This window comes from Nannospalax galili, unplaced genomic scaffold (assembly GCF_000622305.1).
Source record: "Nannospalax galili isolate Female #2095 unplaced genomic scaffold, S.galili_v1.0 scaffold1349, whole genome shotgun sequence".
NCBI classification, from domain to species: Eukaryota; Metazoa; Chordata; class Mammalia; order Rodentia; family Spalacidae; genus Nannospalax; species Nannospalax galili.
Window position 1 is genome coordinate 1,013,048 of NW_008359755.1, and position 7,697 is coordinate 1,020,744.

Consider the following 7,697-nt stretch of genomic DNA (forward strand, 5'->3'; position numbering starts at 1 on the left):
CTCCTGTTTCTTCTTTTCTGTGAGTTGATGGACTGTTCTCCCATCAAGCAAGATGAACACACGGTGTGTAAGGAATGATGACAGTGCGGGCCCCACTAAATTAAAGTGGTGTCTAACAGTGAAGATCTTGAAGAAGCGAATAGATTATAGACTGAGCCACATGAAGTAAAGGTTGCACAGAGATTGAATTATCTTTGAGAAAACATTTCCTCATTTTCTTTGGGAACAGTAAAATCTGATGTGGATATTTTACTGTTTAAAGTCCTTTTGTATGTATTATCTCAGTTGACTCATAAATAGAAACTCATTAGTTTAGGAACTAGAATTACCACTGGCTCTAGAAGACAAATGTTAAAAATAGAATTGCAGGCCATATTTGTGTCTTCCAGTGGCACTGGATTCAGGCAGTATGTGACCTGAATACACTTGATTTGGAGTTTTGGAGTTCCTTCATTTCCCCCTAAATACATGTTAGTTTAATAGACTTCATACATTTTTGTTGCATATGGAATTGTCTGCAGTTTTTTTTTTTTTTTTTTTTTTTAAAGACACAGGCTCCTTGTAGCCCCAGCTGGCCTGGAACTTGCCCTATAGAACAGGCTGGCCTCAATTTCAGAGATTCCTTGCCTCTGCCTCCCAGTGCTGAGATTAAAGGCATGTGCCACCACACCCGGCTAGTTGAACATTTTTAAGAAATGATTATAAACATCCCGAGCCTTCTCAGAGCCCAAGAAACTTCATCATTATTTGCACTGTCTATCACAGTTTCTAGCACTCAGTTGACTCAGGTGGAGCTGCTCATCCTGGCTAGAGAGATCCCATAAGAGTTATGTTCTCCCATGAAGAAAATGTTACTAGGGTCTCTGTCATTCCTTTTTTATTCATTGCCTAGACTATAAAAAGTTAAAAATACATATATATCCTGGGGCTGGTGAGATGGCTCAGCAGTTAAGAGCACTTGCTGCTCTTACAGAGGACCTAGATTCAATTTCCAGCACCCACAAGGTTGTAATGCAAGTTCTGTCGGCCTCTTCTGGCCTTTTCAGGCACTGCACACGTGATGCAATTATGTGCGGGCAATACATTCACAAAATTATAAAACTATATATCCTTTCATCATCAGATTGGAGGCTTCAGTTACTTTAAGTGCTTTATCTGAGGCATTGGAAAGATTAGTTTCAAAATTTCACGGACTTTATGCCTTATTCACAGACCAGTGTCTGTCTCTAAACTGTAGAGACATGCCATTGTGGGAATGATGGAAGGATCATACCAGGCTCCAAAGAGAATATGCTCAAGTCAGTGCTCTCCAAAGGCTGATCACCACTATTGGTGATTGCCACTAGTAAGCTCACCATAGACTGAAGGTATCGTCTATACAGTGTATTACAAGGGAATTTCTAGGCCAAGAGTGTATGCTACTCAACATGTAAATTCTCAAGCCAGTAGCTTTCATGGTGCAGACTGCAAGATTGAAAACTTGTTCTCTTATTCACTGAGTCCAAATATTAAGGACCTACAATGAGCTAGGTTCTGTCCCAAGTACTTTATAAAGATATGATCAACTTGTAAGAGCCAGAATTTGAGCCTAGGCAACTTGCCTTACAGAAGTATTTAAGCACAGTTCGTAAGTGCAGGAACACTTATAAAAATGGATGCTAGGTAAAGGTGATGGGAGAACTGTCAGTGTCCAGATCAGCAAGGGAAAATTCCATTCAGGGGCCCTCTATAAGGCAGAGAGGTTCCCGGCCCGGAACCGAGTTTAACCTCTGACACCCATTAGGAAGCCACTTAACCTCTCAGAGGCTGTTTTCTCAAAATGAAAGGAGGTGTCTAACTTGAGATTTTATGTTTTTAAGTATGTAGTTTGGCTATTCAAACACTTCATTCTTCCTGCTCCTCAACCATTGGCTAGGAGTTAGATTCCCCACGTGGATTGGTGTTAGTACTCAGAAATCACTGTTTTCAGAAAACAGGATACAGAGTTAAAACCTAGGGGACAGCGAGATCATGCAGTGGGTAAAAGTTCTTGCTGTGCGAGTCTGTGGACCCAACTTCAATCAGAACCTACAAAAACCAGACGCGGTGACCGATGTCTGTGATCCCAGCATTCCTACTGCAAAGATGTGGGGCACAGGAGACTGGGGAAGCTCGCAGGCCAGCGAGCCTGGAGTACAGAGCTTGGCAGTGACAAGAAAGGCCCTGCCTCAGCAAGGTGGAAGGAGAAAGCTGACTCCTGAAAGCTGCTCTTGGACCTCCACACGCACCACGGGTGTCGGGGGTGGGGCGTGGGGTTCCCATGTAACCTAGCTGGCCTCAAACTCACTATGTAGCCAGGGCTGGCCTTGAGCAGAGCCTTCTGTCTCCACCTCCCAAGTGTCCAGGTCCCAGGCATGTACCACCGTGCCTGGTTTCTGAGGAACTGGGCTCTGTGCACGCTGCACAGCACTCTACCAACCGAGCTTCATTCCAGCTCCTTTGCACTGAGTTTTAAACAATAAATTATGAATGCAGAATATAACAATTTTTCTATTTTTACATTAAAATAATATTTTAATCTGGAAAGATAAAGTATAGTATTAAAAAGAAAATACATTATTAAAATTCACCTAAAATCCATTTAGGACATTTTAAAATGTGACCACTAAAAATTGTTAAATCCCATATGCAGTTCATGTTATGTTTCTGTTGGTAATGGTACTATATCCAGGCTGCCCAAGCCATCAACATGACAGACTGCCACCCGGTTGCCTCTTGTTCCAGCTGGCACCCTGTTAGGACCCTCCAACTGAATCATCAGGTATTTTTGTCTCTACCTCTCCACTGTAATCTAAGTACTGTGATTAAGAGCACTGGCTACTCTTGGAGAGGACCCAGGTTCAGTTCCCAGCACCCAAATGGTAGCTAACAACCGTCCATAACTCTAGTTTCAGGGAATCCGATGCCCTCTTCTGGTCTCTATGGGCATTGCACAACAGGAGCGTGGTTGAGTACATGCAGGCAAAACACTCATACACTTAAAAATAATACTGTATTTGCTGAGACAGATTTTCATCCAAACTGTGAATAAATCACTGCCAAGTAATTGAAGGCAACTCATGAATTTTGTCAGTGAAATTCCTCAGATTGGAAATCATTAGAATTCTCGTGAAAATAAGCAGTTTCCATCCAACCATATTTCTGTCATGTGCACAGGATATGCTGAGAAGCCTCACTGAAATCCAGTCACTCAGCCCTGTCTTAGGAAACTGCTTATTCACAGGGAACCCCTGTTGGGCCTTAGGGATAGAACTTTCCCAGGTGCTGAAAACTGATGACTGGGAGAAAGTTCAGGCTCTGCTCTACAACCTCTAAGTCAAAGACATGCTTGGTGACCCTCATATTCTCCTAAGTGTTTGGGGATTGTATCCAGTCCGGAAGGCAGGATTTATCTATGCCCATAACACCGTGATTGCGCCTAATCTCATCAGCAGATATTTTTTTTTTCCAAGTATTAGTGTTTTCTTATAATCTTTGGGTTCCCATTTCCCTTTACTGGTGTTCATGCTTCCCTGGATAGTTCTGACATTATTCATTTGACAGAATATGAAAGTGAAATGGGAGGGTTTATCTGCCATAGTGGTAAAAGTGTATATGTCCTAGAACCAAATTCAGTATGTTCAAGTTCTGTCACAAACTGCGCCTTGTTTCTCCATCTGTAAAATGGTGATGTTGGTAATACCCATCTCCCAGAACACTGAATGATTAGACATCTACAACAGGAACCCCTTTCTTGGGGCAGACAAGCAAAAGAAGCAAGTTTACATGTCTGTGTTGCTTAACTGAGGCTTGGAGGTTTCGGTTTATGGGGTTTTTTTTCTTCCTATTCTTCCATTGCAATACACAATGTTTGTCTCCAGATGGCGATAAAATAATGGTGTGAGCTCTGTAAAATCAGCCCTGAGCTACAGAATTTTTTAAAGTCATTTTCTGGTGATTGCCACTAAAAATCAAGCTATTATGTAAAACAAATCATTTAAATGCAAACTGAAATAAATAATGCACCCTGACTGAATCTGCCTTCCCCATCGGTCTCCCTTAAAGCTAATGTAAAGGAGGCAGATTCCATATGGATTTTTATTTGGAGCTTGATTCTGCCCAGAGTAGAAATATTAACATTAAATTAAAAGCAAAGACAGCTCCCGAGAACTAACGACAGTCCTGGAGACCATCGCACAGACCTGGAGTTGGTAGTGAGGAAGAAGGCGGGTAACTAGTAACAGCTTTGGCCTTCTCGTGGGAGATAGGCCATTAACTGGGATAAGAAGAAATGCATGTAACAGGCAAGGTTTCCTGAGAAGTGTTTGAAGATTCATCTTGGGGTGCTCCTGGAGACACAATGGAGGCATTTGGTTAGATTCATGCCTTGCTAATCATGGTGTGATGAATGAATGGATCAGTGCCAACACGGAAGGAAGACAGGTTGTCAGCACAGAAGGGTGATGTCTGATCTGTCAATATTCTTTTTGGTGGTGAGTAGCTCAGGAAGAGAGCTGAAGTGTCCGATGCCTAGAGTGCATGTAAGCCATAGAGTTCCCACAACTCTTACATGCTTGCCAGCAAAGAGCTCAAAGGCAGTCAGGTAAACTTTGGGCTGCTGTTCAGTGTTTCAGTTCAGAGAATCAACTTAGGTGAGCAGCATCAATGGGGGAAGCATGATTTGACAAGAGTACATCAAATTTTCACTTGACATCTGCTGACAGTCATAGGAGAGCTTGTGTATTTGTGGGCAGGGTTAACTAGGTAAGTGAATAAAGGGGCACAATAAGAAGCTATAAGGCTTCAAATTATGAGTTAAATAGTCCTGTATTTTGTGGTTTGACAAAAGAATTTTGACACTACTAGAAACAGAATTCCTCTAATTCCGCTCAGCAACTCTGTAGAAGAGAAGCTAGGATCTCTGGGAAGAAAGGGAACAGCCTGATGAGACCATAAGGGTGATGCCCCACTACAGTTGCCATGCAACAAATTGCTTAGCACACTTAATAGCTTAAAACAGCAATACTAATTTTTTTCTCAAACCCATAATGCAGGCTGGGCTTGATGGAGACAGCCCTTTTGCTATACTTGGTGTCAGCGGTGACAGCTCAGCAGCTGGGGACTGTAGTCATTTAAAGACCTTCTGACTGGCAACTGATCTTAGGAAAATGCAGGCCTGGCACAGGTGGGGCTCCTCGGAATCAGTCTCCGTGGGCTCTTTGCAGCCTGGCGGCTTCAGTGCAGCTGGACATCTTACACACCAGCTCAGGGCTTTCAAACACATGTCCCGAAAGGAAGTGGGAAGAAGGCAGAAGCCTTAATTCTTTCCCTGTCTTAGCCTCAAAGTTGTACAGCTCCTTCTGTGTTGCATTTCTGTTCACAGAGGCACCCACAAGTGTCACAACCCACGGGAGAGAACTTCAACTCAGTCTTTTGAATAAAACAAAACAAACAAAACCCAAACAGAACTCCTCAAGATCTTGCAAGAGTGTGTAAAACCAAAATACTACTGCAGCCATCTTTGAAAGGCAATTAACCACAGGTGTTCACAGGAGGCAGGAGGCAAGCCGAAGCCCACACTGTGGGACATCAGAACAGCAGCAGAAAAGCCATGTGGTGCTTACAGAGCATGAAAACAAATGGGGACTCAGGGAGCATGAAGCAGCTCCAAGTCCACGAGGACCAACCCCATGAGAGGGTGCTGTCTTCCATGAGTGTGTGTGTGTGTGTGTGTGTGTGTGTGTGTGTGTTGGGGGAGCTGTCTACACTGCCAAATATAGTCATCGATGGCAGTTACAGTGTCCAGCTTTGAGTCCATTCCAGGGTCATTGCAATTCTCCCTTCAGAGTGTACCCAGGTCTATGTGTGCCTGTCCTTCCTTGTGACTCGGGTAGGGCCTTTGTGTACTTTTGGAACGCAGATGAAAAGCTCATGGTCTCAGGTGTAAAGAGAGGGTGTCCCATATTACATCAGGGTGAGAGTATGAGCTCTATTGCATAGAAGTTTCTAAAGTTTAGATAGATTGACATATAGAACAACTGGGAGCAACTCACTGAACACTTACTAGGCAGTTGCTAGGTGAATGAGACCCAGGAGGCCCTGGGGAGCCAGGGATGTGCAGAGACTGGCCAGAGCAGAGTGGAGGGCAGTTTTGTATTCCACCCTGTCCCCCACAACTAACTGGTCTCTGGGCTCAGACACCTTCCCAGCACACAGCTCAGGGAGTGGGGTGGGGCTTCTCAGGCTTCTCAGGCAATGAGGCCATGTGATCTAGTGCTTTTCAGATGGCTCTGGCTCCAGGGAAGACTGCTCCCACCAGAACACTGAGTCCAGGGATAAATCATTTCCCTCTGCTCCTGGAGTCTGGCCTCTATTGCTTTCTCTCGCCTTCCCTCCCTCCTCCTTCACACACATTCTTCTTTGACGATGTTATCATCATCTCCCTGTATATAGCATAGACTTAGATCCCAGATGGCTATTAGGATTCACAACACCAAAAGCAGGTCCTGTGCCAGCTGGGCTGCTGCAAACATGGCGCATGAACTCTGAAAGATGGATCTTTTCCTGCTATGTTAATTTATCACAACAGGAAGTTTAAGAATGGCGTGAGCTTCAAAACATACTTATTTAAGTGGCCAACAAAATGCCTTTTAGTGGGTCTGGGTCTGGGCCTAGAGAGAGAGCTCAGTGGTTAAGATCACATACTGCTCTTGCTGAGGACCTGAGTTCCATTCCCAGCACCCTTATTGAGCAGCTTACTCCTATAACTCCAACTCCAGGGAGATCCAACACCTCTGGCCTCCATGGGAACCTGCACTCATAGGCACAAACCCACACACAGGCACACACAGACATGTAATTAAAAATAATAAAAAACCGGAGCCGGGAGTGGTGGCGCACGCCTGTAGTCCCAGCACTTGGGAGGCAGAGGCAGGCAGATCTCTGTGAGTTCAAGGCCAGCCTGGTCTACATAGTGAGTTCCAGGACAGCTGGGGCTACAGGGAGACCCTGTCTCAAAAAGACAAATAAGTAAATAAATAAAAAATAAAATAAAATAAAAACAAATTAAAAACAAAAACAAAAACAGCCCAGGCCTAACAACCCTAATGGACTACGGCCCATTTCCAGGTAGCAGGCTTCCTGGTACTGTCTTTCTGCACCCAAGACAGTCTGGACTGTAAGGGGAAAGTGTGTGTCAGGGAAGGGGTGCTCTCCTCGCTGTGGTTTGTGGCTGTTCTCACCACAGAGGGAGACTTGGAACTTTGCCCAACAGTGGCAGAGGAGAGCAGAGGCTTGGAGATGCTGGCGGTTGAGTCTTCGCTGGGGGCAAGGCACAGGGGGTGGAAAGGGAATGATGAAGTGACACATGGCAAGGCACTTCATATTTGATTGAGAAAACAACCACTCACAGTAAAGGAAGAGGTCTCTGATCTACACCAAGGAGCCCATCTCATCTCCTCCACTCCAGGTCACCTGTGCCCCTCATTCCCTGCTTAGATCTCTCATCAATGGATTTTCCCTGGACTTATGTTTGAACTCGTGGACAGAGGACACATCAATAATGAGCTGACAGTGCACTTGCAGTTCATTGCATCATGAAGTAAATCATTCTTGAACTGTTAGCTTTGGATTTTCTACAAAGAGATAATGCTGCCACCCCCTCATTACATGGGTTTGAA